Here is a 16,697-nt window from a genome sequence, read left to right on the forward strand (position 1 = left end):
CCCCGATTCAAAGCCACACTTGTTTTTTTTAAAGAGCACGGTTTCAAAAGAGGGAATATCGGTATAAGGGCCAAAGGTTTAATGTCATTGGCATGTGTCGTGAAATACGATGCTTTGCGGCAGCAGTACAAAGCAATACGTAATAAAACAACTAACTTACAATAGAAGAGCGCGCGCGCACACGCAGTACATAAAGTAAGGAGTGGAGAAAGGGAGGAGAAAATACTAAATAAAAGCGAGGAAATGCACACGGGTTAATCGCTCATTCAGAAATCTGATGGCACAGGGGGAAACAGCTACTCCTAAAACACTGAGTGTTATCAGGCTCCTGTATCTCCTCCTTGGGCATGTCTGGGGTGGCGGGGTCCTTAATAATAGACGCAGCCTTTCTGAAGATATCGAAGAGTGAAACAGAAGGATGAAAATCTCTTTTTCACGTTCAAGTGCGACGTGCTGTACTGAGAGTGCGGCAGGCGCCTGGAACGTGTTACCAGGGGAGGTGGGGTAGCAGATACGTTTAAGAGACCATTACAGACATGTGAGCAGGTAGGGAATGGAGCAGTCTGTGTTAGGCATAGAGGGATATGGAATTAATGCAGGCAGATAGGACTGGTTTGGACTGGCAATGTTGTTGGCATAGATACGATGGGCCAAAGGGCCTATCCCTGTGTACCAGTGTTCTGCATAATGGAGGATATTGCAAGACCCTGGAACGCTGTCAACCTGAGGAAGAGCGGAGTGAACTTCACTCAGCGACTTCAGCGAACACGGCATTCCGATGTAACGCCAACTTAAGTGAAACTTAAATTGCAGGAGATGGAGGGGTTTGCTTGACTGTCTTCTCTGCTCTGTAAAATTTTAGACAAGGGAAGGCTGATGTGTGGGAGCATTCAGTTTGGTCTAATCCTTTGCAGACAAACTATCCCAAGACACGTTTTGATTAAAATGTCTCTTCTTCAGATCACAGTACATCACAGGTAGAGCTCTTTCAGGTTGACGCTAGACATTCTGCTCATTTCTTTGGTGGGAAATGTTGGAATAACGAGCGTGTTCCCTTCAGTGAGCAGCCTGGTTCTTACAACTTCTTTGCACTGTGCCATCCTTCAACATTTGGTTGAGAATCTTTGAGCATCTGTGTTTATCCTACACATTTGCCTTTAGAAACGGTAACCATTCCCAGCTCAATGACAATAGCATCTGGTTTCTGTTAATGCTACCACCGTCCAACAGTTTATATCAAACAGACATGTCCTCCTGCACGGCCTCGACTTCTCAAATGTGCTATCCTGATTGATCCAGGACTTTCGGATCTTCCTGTCTCGGAATATAGCCCCATCCTTGTCACCCTCCAGTCACCTAGTGTTTCTTGAAACAGCCTTGACAGCCCTAATAGAGTCCTTTTTGCATGATCAGATTTCTGAACGCAAGATGAAAATAGAAAGATCGAAAACCTACAGCGCAATACAGGCCCTTTGGCCCACAAGGCTGTGCCGAACATGTACTTATTTTAGAAATTACCGTGGGTTACCCAAAGCCCTCTATTTTTCTAAGCTCCATGTACCTCTCCCCTATCATATCCGCCTTTGTCACCATCACTGGCAGCCCATTCCATGCACTCACCACTCTCTGTGTAAAAAACTTTCCCATGACATCTCCTCTGTACCTACTCCCCAGCACCTTAAATCAGTTTCCTTTCGTGTTAGCCGTTTCAGCCCTGGGAAAAAACCTCTGACTATCCACATGATCTATGTCTCTCATCCTCTGTCGCTCCAAGGAAAAATAGGTCAACTTCACTCAACCTATTCTCGTAAGGCATGCTCTCCAATCCAGGCAGCATCCTTGTAAATCTCCTCTGCACTCTCTATAGCATCCACATCCTTCCTGTAATGAGGTGACCAGAACTGGACACAGTACTCCAAGTGGGGTTTAACTAAGGTCTAATACAGCTGTTACATTACATCTCGGCTCCTAAATTCAATCCCACGATTGATGGAGGCCAATGCACCGTATGCCTTCTTAACCACAGAGTCAACCTGCGCAGCTGCTTTGAGTGTCCTATGAATTTGGACCCCAAGATCCCTCTGATCCTCCACACTGTCAAGGGTCCTACCATTAATACTATATTCTGCCATCATATTTGACCTACCAAAGTGAACCACCTCACACTTACCTGGGTTGAGCTCCCTCTGCCACTTCTCAGCCCAGTTTTGCGACTTATCGATGTCCCACTGTAACCTCTGACAGCCCTCCACACTATCCACAACACCTCCAACCCTTGTGTCATCAGCAAACTTACTAACCCATCCCTCCACTTCCTCATTCAGGTCATTTATAAAAATAATGAAGCAAAGGGGTCCCAAAACAGATCCCTGAGGCACACCACTGGTCACCGACCTCCATGCAGAATATGACCCGTCTACAACCACTGTGTGCAAGCCAATTCTGGATCACCTCACTATTTTTGCTCTACATATTTTTATACATCTCTTATTATATTTTATGTATTGCACAGTGTTGTCTGCGATAATAAACCTGATTCTGTTTCGCTCACTAATTGCTTTAGTACAGATTTTGAAAGAGCAGCATCCTTGACAGGTCTCCAGCATGTAAAGGTGCTAATCATTTTTAGAAAGTGTTTCACAAATCTGTCAATGGAATGCAAAGAATGGATTTTGTCTCAACACAGAGAGACAGCTCTGGGATACGGCGCATAAATTGCAGCAGCAGCAATGTGTAAATCTCAGGTGGCACAACCACGGATTTGGCAGCGCAGCAGATACGGCAATTGCACTCGTGAATGTGCACGTGCCAGATAATTATTGTTTCATTGTGATGGTATTTAACTCCATTCTTTTCATCATAGCGCTTGTTGAGTCTTGACCAAAGCTTTTCCTGTCAGCTTGCATTCGGCCTTGCCTGAGGAATTGTCGAGTCAACTGACGCTGTAGACTAGCGATATTTATTTTATATTTAGTTATTCCTTTCAGCTTCAGTGTTGGCTTCATTTTCTATTTGAGAGTTTCAATTAACGGCCCTGTCGACCTGGTGTTTATTGTTTTCTTTTCCCTCTAATTCTGTTCACATTAAAGTCTGTGAACTAACGACTTGCTTTCAGTGTCTCTCACTCCGCGCTCAGGCCATATTCAAACACAGTGACATCGGGTCTCCAGAGTTTTACTGGCCTTGCAATTATAGAGTGTCCTTCACATTCCTTTCAGGATGTCATAATGAGATGTGGCATTCTTGATGAGTACCTGTCATTGTAACGGACACGTGGCAGCAAATTTATGCACAGGAAGCTCCCACAGTGGGGCCTCCCAAGTCCGAGGCAAGGGTGGACTGCCTCTGTTCAGTCCAAATGATGGCCGCCAAGAAACTCACCTGCGATCGTGGATACCGTTTTATTGCTGCCTCAGCTGGTTACGCAACTAAAATAATTTTCACTGTATCTCCGCACATGTCACAATAATAAACCAGCGCCAATGCCCCAATCTACAGAAGGATTTTCGGAGATCGTGTACTCCATGAAGAGGGACGGTGCATCACAACCGACAGTGAATGCGAAAATTCCATGCCCATCTAGTGCATGTTGGAAGTGACAGAATATTTTTAAATTAGATGTCAATGAGTGTGTTGTGTAATGAAGGTGTTAATTGAGGCTCATTCTTAATGAAGCAGCCAGTTTGGATTGTAGATCCAAGTTAAGGGAGATGCATAATTCAGTTGCTGCTATTTACTTTATCACTGGAGTTTTAATTAAAATATTTACTTCTGGTTAGTACCACCTAATTGAGTGAAGGTTCAGAATATCAGCCAATCTCAAAGATGTTCTTTTACAAACAGAAATAATTGAGTGTTCCTTTTTTGGTGGGAGTGACTGTGGGGTGGAGGGGAGTTGGCTGAATCTAAGCTGTGTTGCTTAATTGAAAGACAGTACCTACACCCAGTCCCTTCCTAGGTGGTTCAACAGATTTGACCTGTACTAAGTTCATGGGCGCATATGTCTCAATGAGTGCAAATCCAACCTCCTTATACTGCCCAGGACATAAAAGTCTGGTTGCTAGGGACCCGAAACATTCATTCCCTCTGCCGCTGACTGGTTCCAGAGTGGATGCATTGTGTACCCTCAACAGATGCACTGCAATCACATGCCCAGGGTACCACCAACAGCAATTCCCAAGCCTGCAGACGTGGTTACCAAAGAGGGGCATGACCTGCAGGGTAGGTGAGCACCACTATCTACAGCTTCCTCCTCCTGCACCAGCTGCCATTCTTCACCAGTGGGTCTACATCCTGGAAGTCCTTTCCTAACAGCACTAAGGAAGTACCCTCACCAATTCAAGGTCAGTTATTGCCCAGTCATGGAGGCATTTCTGGGAAGGGCAATAAATGGTGGCCTTGAAATCGACCACAGCACCAGGTAATGAATAAAATCAAATATTAAAGCAGGACAGTAATACTTAGCCTGTGAGAAAAATGATTTTAAGTGGTGCAAATGTTGGCAGTGTTGTAGTTTTCCATCAGGCAGAAGTCCCAAACAACCTGGACTTAGTTAATCCTTGGTGTTTACCAGTGTATTGACTGGAACATCCACCGCAGTGAGAATGAGCTGGTTCTTTGCATCTCAGTCTGAAAGGACCAACTACACACAAGTGTGCAGGATTTAGACAGATTAGGAGAATGGACAAAGGGGTGGCCGATAGAAAGCAGCGTAAGGAAGAGTATGGTCATGCACTTTCTGTGCGGAATAAAGGCATAGACCTTTCTGAAATGGGAGAAAACTCAGAGCTCAGTTGTTGCAAAGGGACTTGGAGTCCTTGGGTAGGATTTCCTGAAGTTTAGTATGCTGGTGGAGTCAGCAGTAAGGAAGGCAAATGCAATGTTAGCATTTATTTCAGGAGGACTAGAATGTAAAAGAAAGCATATAATGCTGAAGCTTTCTAAAGCTTTGGCCAGAACACACTTGGAGCACTGTGAGCACTTTTGGGCCCCTAACCTAGGAAAGGATGTGCTGTTCTTGGAGAGAGTCCTGACTAGCTTCACAAGGATGATCCGGGGAATGAAAGGGTTAATGTATAAGGAGCATTTGATTGCTCTGGGCCTGTAATCATTGGGGTTTGAAAAAAATGAGAGGGATCTCATTGAAACCTATTGAATATTGGAAGGACTACATAGAATGGACATGGAGAGGGTGTTTCCTTTAATGGGGGAGTCTAGGACCAGAGAAGGACCTTCCTTTCGAACAGAGATGAGGAGGATATTTTTTTTAGCCAGAGGGTGATGAATCTATGGAATTCATTGCCACAAACAGCTGTGAAGGCCATTCATTGGGTATATCTAAAATGACGGTTGTTAGGTTCTTGATTAGTAAGAGCTTCAAAGACAGAAGAATGGAGTTGAGGTGAAAATACATCAGCCCTGATTAAATGGTGGACCAGACTTGATAGGTGAATAGCCTAATTCTGCTCCTATGTTTTATGGTCTTAAGATCATAAATAAGCTCTTAAAGGGAATAACAACAATGGGTCATAATTGGGTATGCTATTGAGGAATCAGGATAGACATTGGTTTGGGCAGTTTCCAAGATCAGATTAGAGACTGAAGCCTTGATTGAGGCACCGAACACTGGATGAAGTTGGATGAGGCTGAATACTGCCTGCTACAGCTCAGACTTGCCTCTGGGAATTACCTGCATCTCCTGTGAAATTGGAACTAGAGCAGGAGTACTCCCTGGCTTGGAGAAATGTTGCCTTGTTTCTATATACATTATATGGTTATATATGTTATATACATGTATATAGTTAAATAGCAACAAACTTGACTTGGGAGACAATCCCACCTCCTCTGTCTTCTCAGGAACCCATTGTTACAAATCAAATGCATTTTCCCACTACGCTTGCCTTGTTTGATCACATCGAGGGGGTGTGCTGTTACAGGAAAGTATTATCCGTCATCAACAACACCCACCATGCAGGCTATGCTCTCTTTTCGCTACTGTCTTCGGGGAGGAGGTACAGGAGCCACAGGACCTACACGGCCAGGTTCAGGATTAACTATTACCCCTCAACCATCAGGCTCTTGAACCAGTCGGGATAACTTCACTCACCCCAACACTGAACTGTTCCCACAACCTATGGACTCACTTTCAAAGACTCTTCATCTCATGTTCTCACTATTTGTTGCTTATTTATTTCTTATTATTTTGTATTTGCACAGTTTGGTATCTTTTATACCTTAGTTATCTTTCTGTCTTGTTTTTCATTGATTCTATAGTGTTTCTTTGCATTTATTGTGAATGCAATGGGTTAAAGTGACATATACTGTATGTACATCAATAATAAATTTTCCCAGCGCATCTGTAGATGTGAACTTCCCACTATTCAGGACATTTGCAGAGACGGGTGTGTAAACAGGGCCCGAAGGATCACTGGGGACCCAAGTCACCTCAACCATGAACTGTTGCAGCTGCTGCCATCCGGGAAACGGTACCGCAGCATAAAAGCCAGGACCAACAGGCTCCGGGACAGCTTCTTCCACCAGGCCATCAGACTGATTAATTCATGCTGATACAACTGTATTTCTATGTTATATTGACTGCCCTGTTGTACATACTATTTATCATGAATTACTATAAATTGCTCATTTAGACAGAGATGTGACAAAGATTTGTTCTCCTCATGTATATGAAGGATGTAAGTAATAGTCAATTCAATTACTTTGAGCTTCGGGTTTGATGCAAAATTTGATCACTTTGCACAGGGTCAGACAGTTTCTAAATGGAGGTCCACCACGGGCGAAACACTAAAAACTAATTCTAAAAGTTTCATTGAACATAGAACAGAAGAGCACAACAACAGTCACTTCAGCCCATTATTTTTGTGGTGGACACAATGCTGAATTAAACTAAACACTTCTGCCTATACATGATCAATATCCCTCCATTTCAATGATAAGCATAAATAAATGTTACATTTATGTGGACAGGACTTCTGAAAATACCTTAAAACGAGTGCAATACTGTAGAACCAGTGTCACTGATATAATATGGGAAACTCAGCAGCCCATTTGCACACAGATAGCTCCCATGAGCAGCTGTGTGATCACAAGCAACTGCCTGTATTATTAAGGCTGACTGAAGGATCTATTCAGGCCAGGATGTCAGAGATAATGCTTCCCCCCCCCCCCCCTATAGTATTATGGGATCTATATGCCCCAATGAAAGAGCAGATGGGCTTTGGTTAATATCTCATCTGAATGATGGCAGAGTTGCTGTGTGGGTAAGACTCTTGTGCTCAGATATCCAAAACAGGTCTTTGACAGAAGGGAGTTCTTCACACTCAGCCACAACTGACCATTGAACTGTGAACATTTAGAGCTTAGACATTTGTCATCCATTGATGTGCCCTGCCTGGAACTCCTCAAATTACAATAGACTCACAGAGCACTACAGCACAGCAACTAGTCATTTGGCCACCTAGTCTGTGCCTGGGCCCATTGACCCACACCTGAACCATAGCCCTCCATACCCCTTCCATCCATGTTCTTATCCAAACTGCTCTTAAATGTTGCATTCAAGCCTGCATCCACCATTTCTGTTAGCAGCTCATTTCACAATCCTTAGTGAAAAGGTTTCCCCTCAGGTTCCCTTTAAATATTTCACCTTTCATCCTTAACCCATGACCTCTAGTTCAAGTCTCACCCAGTCTCAGTGGATATGGCCTGCTTGCATTTAGCCTCTCTCTGCCACTCATAATTCTGTGTACCTCCATCAAATCTCCCCTCATTCTCATACACTCCAGGGAATGAAGTCCTAACCTATTCAACCTTTCCCTGTGACTCAGGTCTGCCAATCTCAGCAACATCCTTGAAAACTTTCTCTGTACTCTTTCAATTTTTCCTGTGGGTAGGTGGCTAAAACTGCATACAACACTTGAGATATGGCCTCCCAAATGTTATATAGAACTTCAACAAAACATCCCATTTTGTGTATTCAGTACTATGATTTATGGAGGCTGACTGCTAAAAGCTCTCTTTATGACCTTATCTACCTGTGACGCCACTTGCAAGGAACTAAGGATCAGTATTCCCAGATACCTCTGCTCTAACACACCCCTTAGAGCTTTACCATTCATTGTGTAAGTCCTACCCTGATTTGTACTCCCAAAGAGCAACACCTCACACTTGTCTGCATTAAATTCCATCTGCCATATTTCATCCCATTTTTCCAGCTTGGAAATCTTGGTATCACTTACTGATTCACTTCACCACATTATCATCCAAATCATTAATAAATGACAATCAATTATTATTATTATTATTATATTGCCTTTCCTGGTAACCACTTTAGAAACTATATAAGGATTGGTTAGATCCAACCTACCACACAAAAACCTGTTACACAAGCATGGCAGTGGACAAGCCCAAGTGCAGAACATGGGCACAGAGACAGAGTCAGGAGGCATTATTGACATAGCGAGCATGGAATCAGTATCCAGGAGCAATGCTAGACTTAGAACCAGTAGTCCTAAGAACCATGAAATGAGGTTACTTACACCAGAGTCAACCAATAAGCTAGTAGCTCCTTGTTGTGATCACAGGGCCTTTATCCTGAATTTTCTGATGGAAAGCAGGTGTGTGTAGTTAGTGGAACCTGGGAATGATTGGAAAATAAACGAGGGGATTGAGGCTCAATTCCTGAGGTAAATAACAAGGTGGGGGAATTGCCAGAAGGGACCATGACAAAACCATGTTAACTATCTCTAATCAGGCCCTTAGAGTATCTTCCTATAATTTACCTTCTACTGACTTCAGGCTCATCGGCCTATAATTTCTCAGCTTATCCTTACAGCATTTTTTTTTTGAACAACAGAACTATTTTAGTTATCTTTCAGTTTGCCAGCACCTCATCTGTAGCTAAGGACGTTCTAAGTTCCTCTCCCAGGCACCCTTCGATTTTTATACTAGTCTACCACAAGATCTGAGTGGACTCCTTGTCAGACCTTGGGGATTCATCCATCCTAATTGGCCTCAATGCAGCAAGCACCCCCATGACCGAGCATGGTCCATGACCTCAGTACTGTTTTGCCTAAATTCTTTGTATCCATCTTCCAAGTAAAAAAGTCCATTTAAGATCTTTCTCATCTTGTTTGGCTCCATGTATTGATAACCAACATGTACAACACGCTGGAGGAACTCAGCAGGTCAGGCAGCATCCATGGAAACAAGCGGTCAACGTTTTGGGCCGAGACCCTCTAATCTTCAGGTGGACTAAATTTGTAACTTGTTATCCTTTTGTTCTTGGGATTCTGCTTTGATCTTGTCTCCCAGAGCAACCTCAAGCCTTCTTTTATCCTTCCTGGTTTCCTTCTTAAGTGTTCTCTTACATTTCCTATACTCCTCAAGTACCTCATTTGTTCCTACCTGCCTATATCTGCAATGCTCCTCCTTGTTCTTCTTAACCAGGAACTCAATATCCTTCAAAAACCAAAGTTCCCTAAACCTGTTAGCTTTCCTTTTATTCTGATAGTAACATACAAAATATATTCTCAAAATTTCACTTTTGAAGGCCTCCCACTTTCCAAGCATTCATTTGTCAGTAATCAGACTACCCCAATCCACACCTGCTGGATCTTGTCTGATGCCATCAAATTGGCCTTTCTCTAATTTATAATCTCAAACCTACCCTTCTTTATAATTACCTTAAAAGTAGTAGGAACCAATGAAAGCAACACACATAAAATGCTGGAGGAACTCAGCAGCCCAGGCAGCAGGAAGAGATCCCAGCATCTTAAGATTTCCTCATGTTTCTTTCTAATCCTATATAGTTTTTCAAAGTGGTTACCAGGAGAGGCAGTGGCATTGTCTACATGGACTTTTGACGAGGTCATATGTGGGAGGCTGGCTCAGTCAATCCACATTCAATTCTATTCAACATAGGCTTCATAGGAGAAACAGATAAACTGTGGGACATCAGTGACCAAGGTTTAAAATAAGGAGAGACTTCAATGGGTTTAGGAAGGACACCAGATTCACATCTCATATTTGACCTAAGATGTAAACATAAAATGTTTGAAATACTCAGCAGTTTAGGAAATGTTTCAGGAGAAAAGCAGTTAATATTTTGGACTGTTGACTTTTCTTTGAAATGGCCCAAACACAGCTGAAAAGTTATTTCTGTCTCTCTCATCCTGGAAGTTGCATGACATACTGAAAATTTCCAACACTTTCTGATTTTATTTCAGTTGTTTTGCTTTCTTATTTTGCTATTTTGATATTATCTTAACTTCCATAAAGAATGCAATGTGCTAAGCTTAGAGCTGCACCACACTGGGAGCGCAGAGCAAAATCAGTTATGTTTTTTTTTGGTCATATTCACATGTGCAAGGAAAAACCAAATCACAGCAGTGTCACAAGCACATAGCATTTGAGACACAACATTCACAAGCAAAACATAAATGATATGATTTTTTTTCAAGAAAGAACACAATTAGAACACAAAAATTCATTGTTGTGCAAAGTGATCAAAATGGTCATGGTGTTATTAATGACGAGGGGCTTCCAGAACTGAATAGTTGAAGTGATGTAGCTCTTCTTGAACCTCGTGGTTTGGGATTTCAGGCTTCTGTACCTCGTGCTCAATGGTAGCTGAGAAGATGGTGTGGCCAAGATATTGGGGTTCTTTGGTGATACATTGGTGTTGCACCAGTAACAATTGACGTTGTACTGAAAACTTCCTGAATACTTTGCATTGTTGCTCTGTAATCCAATTAAATGCAATTTGCTCAGCAATCTTGGACATCATTTGTGGGAGTGGTTATCGTCGGAGTAGTCAAGCTTTGGCACAATAAGGCCTCGGTGAGAACAGGTGGAGTCTAGGTAAGTTAATTCCTTATTTCTTACTCAACTGTGGAGAGATTAGGGGGCGTGTCTACAGAGCCAGGGTTCTGTTCTGGGTGTCAAATGTGGGATTTCCGGGAGACCAGCAGCCTCCCTGATGGCCACATCTGTGCCAGGTGCATCAAGATGCAGCTCTGTAGAGACCATGTTAGGGACCTGGAGCTAAAGCTCGATGATCTTCAGGAAAGTGAAGCAGTAATAGACAGGAGCTACAGGGAGGTAGTCACCCCAAGGCTACAGGAGACAGATAAATGGGTGACAGTCAGGAAAGGGAAGGGAGAATGTCAGATAGTGGAGAGCACCCCTGTGGCCGTCCCTCTCAACAATAAGTACTCCATTTTGTGTACTGCTGGGGGTGGGGCGACCTACCTAGAGGGCAAGCAACAGCAGCTGGGTCTCTAGCACTGAGTCTGCCCCTGTGACTCAGAAGGGGAGGGAACTGAAGAAGATGGCAGCAGTAATAGGGGACTGCTTCTTTTCACATTTTACATCATCGATTTGGATGTCGGAATTGATGGCCTTGTGGCCCAGTTTCTGGACAATGCGAAGACATGTGGAGGGACAGGTAGCAATGAGAAAGCAGGGTGTCTGAGGAATGGCATAGCCACATTAGGAGAATAGGCAAGGAGGTGGCAGATGCAATACAGTGTATGGAAGTGTATGATCATACACTTTGATAGCAGGAATAAAGCTGTTTCCCTAAATGGGGAACAAATTCAGAAATCAGAGGTGCAAAGGGACTTGGGAGTTCTCATGCAGGATTCCCCAACAGTTAACTTGCAAATTAAGCTGGTGGTAAGGAAGGATGTAATGCTGAGGCTTTATAAAGCATCAGTCAGACTGCACTTGGAGTATTGTGAGCAGTTTTGTGCCCCTTATTGTCACGGTGTGCTTTCGGAGGACAAGGCTGGACCCTAGTGTGAAGGAGCGGCAGGCTCCTGGTCACAGGAAGTGCTGACAACGACTTGAGCCAGGAGCAGAGGATGGCAGGCTTACGACTTGACCTAGGAGCAGAGGATGGCAGGCTTACGACTTGACCCAGGAGCAGAGGTCAGCAGGCTTACGACTTGACCCAGGAGCAGAGGTCAGCAGGCTTACGACTTGACCCAGGAGCAGAGGATGGCAGGCTTACAACTTGACCCAGGAGCAGAGGTCAGCAGGCTTACGACTTGACCCAGGAGCAGAGGTCAGCAGGCTTACGACTTGACCCAGGAGCAGAGGATGGCAGGCTTACGACTTGACCCAGGAGCAGAGGTCAGCAGGCTTACGACTTGACCCAGGAGCAGAGGATGGCAGGCTTACGACTTGAGCCAGGAGCAGAGGTCAGCAGGCTTACGACTTGACCCAGGAGCAGAGGTCAGCAGGCTTACAACTTGACCCAGGAGCAGAGGATGGCAGGCTTACAACTTGACCCAGGAGCAGAGGTCAGCAGGCTTACGACTTGACCCAGGAGCAGAGGTCAGCAGGCTTACGACTTGACCCAGGAGCAGAGGATGGCAGGCTTACGACTTGACCCAGGAGCAGAGGTCAGCAGGCTTACGACTTGACCCAGGAGCAGAGGATGGCAGGCTTACGACTTGAGCCAGGAGCAGAGGTCAGCAGGCTTACGACTTGACCCAGGAGCAGAGGTCAGCAGGCTTACAACTTGACCCAGGAGCAGAGGATGGCAGGCTTACAACTTGACCCAGGAGCAGAGGTCAGCAGGCTTACGACTTGACCCAGGAGCAGAGGTCAGCAGGCTTACAACTTGACCCAGGAGCAGAGGATGGCAGGCTTACAACTTGACCCAGGAGCAGAGGTCAGCAGGCTTACAACTTGACCCAGGAGCAGAGGATGGCAGGCTTACAACTTGACCCAGGAGCAGAGGTCAGCAGGCTTACGACTTGACCCAGGAGCAGAGGTCAGCAGGCTTACGACTTGACCCAGGAGCAGAGGATGGCAGGCTTACAACTTGACCCAGGAGCAGAGGTCAGCAGGCTTACGACTTGACCCAGGAGCAGAGGTCAGCAGGCTTACGACTTGACCCAGGAGCAGAGGATGGCAGGCTTATGACTTGAGCCAGGAGCAGAGGACGGCAGGCTTACGACTTGACTCAGGAGCAGAGGTCAGCAGGCTTACGACTTGACCCAGGAGCAGAGGTCGATAGATTCCCCCATGAAAACATGGAAACAAGAGGTTAGACTAGAATACCAATAGAGCCTCTGGGAAAGTGTCTAGATGACACCATGAGACAATTTAATTGCTCCAACACAATGACTCCGCAAGGGCACTGAATAAGAGTCCTCTTTAAATAATCATAGAATGCGGGAAACGCATGCCGGTCAAAATTAACTTGATAAGACTAAACTGAAAGCACTGGGGTGTAATGGCTGTAGTTGAGATAATGATTAGTAAGTACAGGTAGTCAAGAAACCTAGAAAGCCAATGCTCTCCAGCAAGCAGTAGAGGCCGCAGGGCTCAGGATGTTTATCTGGTGTTGCAGAGGGTCAAGAGGAGGTTCACAAGGATGATCCTGGGAATGAAATGGTTGTTCTATGAGAAGCATTGGATGGCTCTCGGCCTGTACTCATTGGAGTTTAGAAGAATGAGGAGGATCTTATTGAAACTTATTGAATATTATAATACCTAGATAAAGTGGATTTCCAACAGTGAGGGAATGTAGGACCAGAGGTCACAGCCTCAGAATAGAAGGGGTCTCCTTAGAACAGAGATAAGGAGGAATTTCTTTATCCAGAGGATAATAAGTCTTTAGAATGCATTGCCACAATTGGCTGTGGAGGCCAAGTCATTAGGTACATTCAAAGAAGAGGTAGATAGGCGCTAAATTAGTAGAAGTGTCAAAGATCACAGTCAGAAGGCAAGAGCATGGAGTTGAGAGGGATAATAAATCAGCCATGATGAAATGGTGAAGCAGTCTTGATGGGCCAAATGGCCTAAAGCTGCTCCTGTTTCTTATAGTCTTGTGGTGTTATGGAATAGGCAATGTCCCTGAGCCTGCTGGTTTGTGCTCTCAAGCTTTTGTATCTTCTGCTGACATGAGAGGAGAGAAGAGAGCATGTCTTCATAAGGACATAAGAAATAGGAGCAGGAGTCGGCCAGATGGCCCATCACACCTGCTCAACTATTCAATAAGATCACTACCAATCTGGCACCTTCCTGCCTTTTCTCTATAACCCTTACTTCCTCTGTTATCCAAAAATCTATCTAACTGTGTCTTAAGTATATTTAATGAGGTAGCATCTACTGCTTCCTTGGGCAAAGAATTCCACAGATTCACTACGCTGTGGGAAAAGCAGTTTCTCCTCATCTCCATCCAAAATCTATTCCTCCAAATTTGAGACTATATCCCCTAGTTCTAGTTTTACTAAACAGTGGAAACAGTTTTCCTGCGTCTAATCTATCCCTGTCTCGTTGCTATGTGTTTCTATAAGATCCCCATTCCTTGTCAATCCCAGTGAGTATAGTCCCAGGTGACGCAAGCCCAGATACACCTCTGTGCAACCAGATGTTTGTCTTCCTAACCAAAAGACCTTAGAGTCAGGCTGCACAACAGCTCCTCCCTCCCCATCATGCTCAACATGGGCGCCCCGCAGAGCTGTGCGCTCTGCTCGCACACGACTGCCTGGCAGTCACGTTGCCAAGTTCGCCAGTTACGCGATGAGATGGCCCACAGAGAGGATGAGGAAGAGTTCAAGGCCTGGCACCAGGTAAATAACATCTTCCTCAATGTCAACAGGACATAGGAAATGGTTACCAACTTAAGGAAAACCTGCACCATTCATAGCCCTCGTCACATCAGTGGCACAGCAGAGGAAACTGCGATCAGTTTCATACTCCTGGGAGTGTACATTTCACACAAACGCTCATGGTCCCAGAACACATCTTCCACAGTCAGAAAAGCTCATCAATGCCTCTACTTTCTGAGGTGGCTGAAGAGAGCTGGACTTTGTAAAACAATGCTCATGACCTTTAACAGAAGCACTGTTCAGAGCATCCTCACATGCTCAAAGTTCAGGTCACATGCTCAAAGTTCAAAGTAAATTTCTTATCAAAGTACATATATAACACCATATGCAACCCTGAGATTCAATTTTCTTGCAGACATACTCAATAACTCACTATTTGAGCTCTCCTCATTTATTGATTATGCCCACAAGAAAGTGAATAAATACATACTTTGATAATAAATTATCAAACCAGTGAATACCATACCAACTGGGTGTACAGCCAGTGTGCAAAAGACAACAAGCAAATGCAAAAAGAAAGAAGAACTAATAATAATAATAATAATAATAATAATAATAAATAAGCAACAAATAGTGAGGGCATTATATGAAGAGTTCTTGAAAGTGAGTCCATAGGTTGTGGGAACATTTCAGTTATAGGGCAAGGGCCTGATGGTTGAGGGGTAATAGCTGTTCCTGAGCCTGCTGGTGTGAGTCCTGAGGCTCCTGTACCTCCTTCCTGATGGCAGCAGCAAGAAGAGAGCGTTACCTGGGTAATGGGGGTTTGTGGTGATGGATGCTGCTTTCCTATGACAAAGTTTCAACGCTCAGTGGTGGGGAGGGCTTTACCTGTGATTGGTTGGGCCGTATCCACTGCTTTTTGTAGGATTTTCCATTATACCAGGCTGTGATGCAGCCAGTCAATATATTCTCCATCACACATCTTTGGAAGTTTTTCGAAGTTTTAGATGTTACGTTGAATTTTCACAAGCCCCTAAGGAAGTAGAGGCACTGTCATGCTTTCTTTGTAATTGTAGTTACGTGCTGGACCTGGGACAGGTCCTCTGAAGTGGTAATACTGAGGAAATTAAAGTTGCTGATCCTCTCCACCTCTGATCTTCCAATGAGGACTGGCTCATGGATCTCTGGTTTCCTCCGCCTGAAGTCAATAATCAGCTCATTGGTCTTTCGGACACTGAGTAACATGCTGTATTTGGAACAGCACTGCAGCACACAGGAAGGCTCTACAATGGGTTGTTAAAACTGCCCAAAACATCACTGGCACCAGCCTACCCGCCTTCAGTGGCATGTATACAGAAAGGAGAGAAAGGCCTGTATTATCACAAAGGATCCTCCCCTCCCTGTTCATGAACTGTTTGTTACTCTCTCATCAGGGAAAAGGCTACACAGCATCCACACAGGACGACCAGACTGAAAAACAGCGACTTCCCCCAAGCTGATCAACAGCTCCACCCATTAACCCATCCCGTCACCCATCACTACATCCAGATAAGCCACTCCTCTCCTCAACCCCTCAGGACCCTTCATCCCCACTGTGCATTGGCATGTTACCCTTACATTCCACACCTCATACCTACCCTGACACAATCACTATCCTACTATACTTTCATATGCCCTGCTATTACCTAGAAGAGTTCCTCTTGCCAAGAGCCACTTCGTCTCTTTGGCATGTCATGCTAGAATCACTTAATGTCCAGATACTCCTGCAGCTAGAATCACTTTATGTGCGTACGATCAATCATTTGTTGTCAAAGAATGTATAAATTACACACTTTGAGCAAACAAATCTCAAACTGTATAATTTATACATTCTTTGATAATAAATGTACTTTGAATCTATGTATACTTTTTAAGCTATCTAATGTAGCATATATATGGCTACACTCAATAGTTACTTGTACTTTGTGTTTTATAGGATTGCTTTTATAGTTATATTTATTGCGCTTTTTATGTTTATTGTGTGTGTTTTATGCTGTATCAGATCTGGAATAACAATCATTTTGTTCTTCTTCACATTCTTGTACTGAAGAATGACAATAAACATGATTGAATCTT

This window comes from Hemitrygon akajei, chromosome 1 (assembly GCF_048418815.1).
Source record: "Hemitrygon akajei chromosome 1, sHemAka1.3, whole genome shotgun sequence".
Lineage (NCBI taxonomy): Eukaryota > Metazoa > Chordata > Chondrichthyes > Myliobatiformes > Dasyatidae > Hemitrygon > Hemitrygon akajei.